This window comes from Schistocerca americana, chromosome 3 (genome assembly GCF_021461395.2).
Source record: "Schistocerca americana isolate TAMUIC-IGC-003095 chromosome 3, iqSchAmer2.1, whole genome shotgun sequence".
In the NCBI taxonomy this organism is placed as follows: domain Eukaryota; kingdom Metazoa; phylum Arthropoda; class Insecta; order Orthoptera; family Acrididae; genus Schistocerca; species Schistocerca americana.
Genome location: NC_060121.1, coordinates 818,245,350 through 818,247,799, shown reverse-complemented (window position 1 = coordinate 818,247,799; position 2,450 = coordinate 818,245,350). Strand labels below are relative to the sequence as shown.

Here is a 2,450-nt window from a genome sequence, read left to right as displayed (position 1 = left end):
TCTTTCAGGACGGAACATTCAAGAGTTCGAACGAGCAGTTTAGACAATTATTTATACTCCTCGGCGGTCTCAGTAGTTCTTGGAAGGAAGCGAATACCATTCCAGTGGTTTACGCTTTGCTGCCAAATAAAAAGCGAGTAACATATGAACATTTTTAATACAATTAAAACTGATGATGGACTTTGAAACTGCTATGCCCAAGCAGCTATCAGTTTATTTCCTGGAATAAAAATTGCTGGTTGCAGTTACCATTTTATTCAATGTATGTGGAAACAAGATCAGTGTTGCCACCTTTTGAAGCCTGTATGGAAAACAGGTAAATATGCTGTGTTCTGCTCTAGCACATCTTCACTGGAAATTTGGACGCTGGATGACTGTGTATTTAGAAGAGCACGACTGGAAACCAAAAGCTTCAGCAATTTTATGACCTTTTTTGGACCAGTGGCTCAATAACGAACATATGCAAGAGAAAGGCATTAAAATTTGTGCTACAGCCGGGATTCGAACCCGGGTCTTCTTGCTTACTAGGCAAAAATGTTAACCATTACACTACCGCAGCACTATGATCAACACTGCTGCACAAACTACCAGAGTCGAGTGTCCTACGCAACACAAACTTCGATTCATGTTTTCAGTTTATTTTGCCTTACACTGTCACATGGTACAGGACTTTACCATTACGTGCAACTCTGGGGTGATATTCCAATGCCGGAGAGCCCTGGCAATAGTTGAACACTGGTAAGAAATACCATGTTCCTTACTTAACTGCCCCCTTTTCCTCGCAACATCAAAATGCTATAAGAGACATTGAATTTCATTGTCAGTTCTCACTAATACAACAGTCTTAAATATAAATTTGTCACGAAACACTTTAATGAAACACCCTGAAGCGATACATGGTTGCTTACTGGTGAGTGTGAACCAGCTCACACGAGCAGCTGTTCTGAACTGCTAGACTTATTAGTGTGCCAGTTAGCCCGGAATGAGCCCCACGCTCTGTGCAAGTGTCACTCCGTGCCAATGTCACTCCATGCAAGTGTTCCAGACCCACCTCCCATTCTGTTAGGTATTTCTGGCACCAATCTGACGAATACTTATCTCTCACCTGGTGTATGGCTAACACTAATCTTTCACCTAGTGTACTCATATGATTCTGTACCTCTTACAGATCTTTGTTTAGTGCATCCATAGTGTCTTTTGTTGTTTTTGAGTTGTTATTTTAGGTATTATTTTAGTAATATTCAATATTCCTTGTTCCACATTCGCAGTCTCTATGGTATGCCAATTTATAGTTGTTTCTGTCCTCATGTCTATTTCCAGCACCTTCCATATTGTGTTATTTCAGCTCGTGATGTCATCACTATCTGCCATTCCAAATACTTTTTTCAGCATATTCCCATCAGAATCTAACCTACCTCCATTATTTGCACTAGTGACTCCGTAGTTACACCTGACTGTAACTCAGCCATTAGTTTGATGTAGGATAATTGCAATTCCTAATGTTCATTCCTTATGCAAGCTAGAATTTCCAATCCATCAGCAGATAAGTCCATTAACATGCTAAAGGTTAGTTTTAGTGACCAGTTGTGGTTTGTGAGAAGCAGGCCTGGTTACTGTGAGAATCAGATTCCGGTTCGAAAGGTTGGTTCTTAAACATATTTGCCTTATATATGTGTAAGAACACTATACTCAACATAATTCGTTTGAACATCATGGTCAAAGTAACTATCAAAAATTCCCTCATCGCGACCAAGGTGTATTACAAAAGAAAAGTCACGCACATAACTGCAAACTAAGCAAAATAATGTTATCTTAGTTAATCTAACACATGTTAAAAGCATATAACGCAATACTCTATTACTTATCCCTAGACCTTTGTTCACATGGTGCATTATGTATTCGTTTTGTTCCCTGTGGTAGCTTCTCTTTTTTCAGTATAGGTGAAAGTGCTTACGGCAAATCATTAATAATACCCTTAAAAAGCTTTATCCAACTAACAACGGCTACCGACATTTTGATTGGTAACTTTAACTTGACATTTACCGGTGTCGTCCTATCCACTACCCAATATGGTCCGTGAACCTTTGTCAATAATTTCTCAGTTCTATTCTTTGAGGTAAAAAGGTTTGCTAGTAACACCCATTGTCCTACTCTGCACTGAGGTAACTTACTCATACCATGGGTTCTTGACGCTCCAAAACTTTCATATCAGCATGTTTTACATATTGCAGTATTTTTTTCAATGTTTTTGTGGATTGTTTTATTTGTTCGCCCTGAGTTCCCACCTATGGCTGGATTACATCGAAACATGATGGCATTTTCTTCCATAAGCCATCTCAAGTTGTGACAAACCCATTCTTGTGTGGGTTTTAGAGCTCTACACGCTTACCATATAACTTAAGTACATATCCATGTCAAAGTGTTGACTGTAATGATTTCACATTTTTGCT

At 39.0% G+C, this 2,450-nt stretch overlaps 1 non-coding gene across 1 annotated transcript; it reads right to left on the bottom strand.

The window, feature by feature from the left end:
- Positions 1-486: 486 nt before the first annotated feature.
- On the bottom strand, positions 487-559 carry Trnat-agu. Its single transcript has one exon. It is a non-coding gene; the product is annotated as a tRNA-Thr (tRNA).
- Positions 560-2,450: the final 1,891 nt, after the last annotated feature.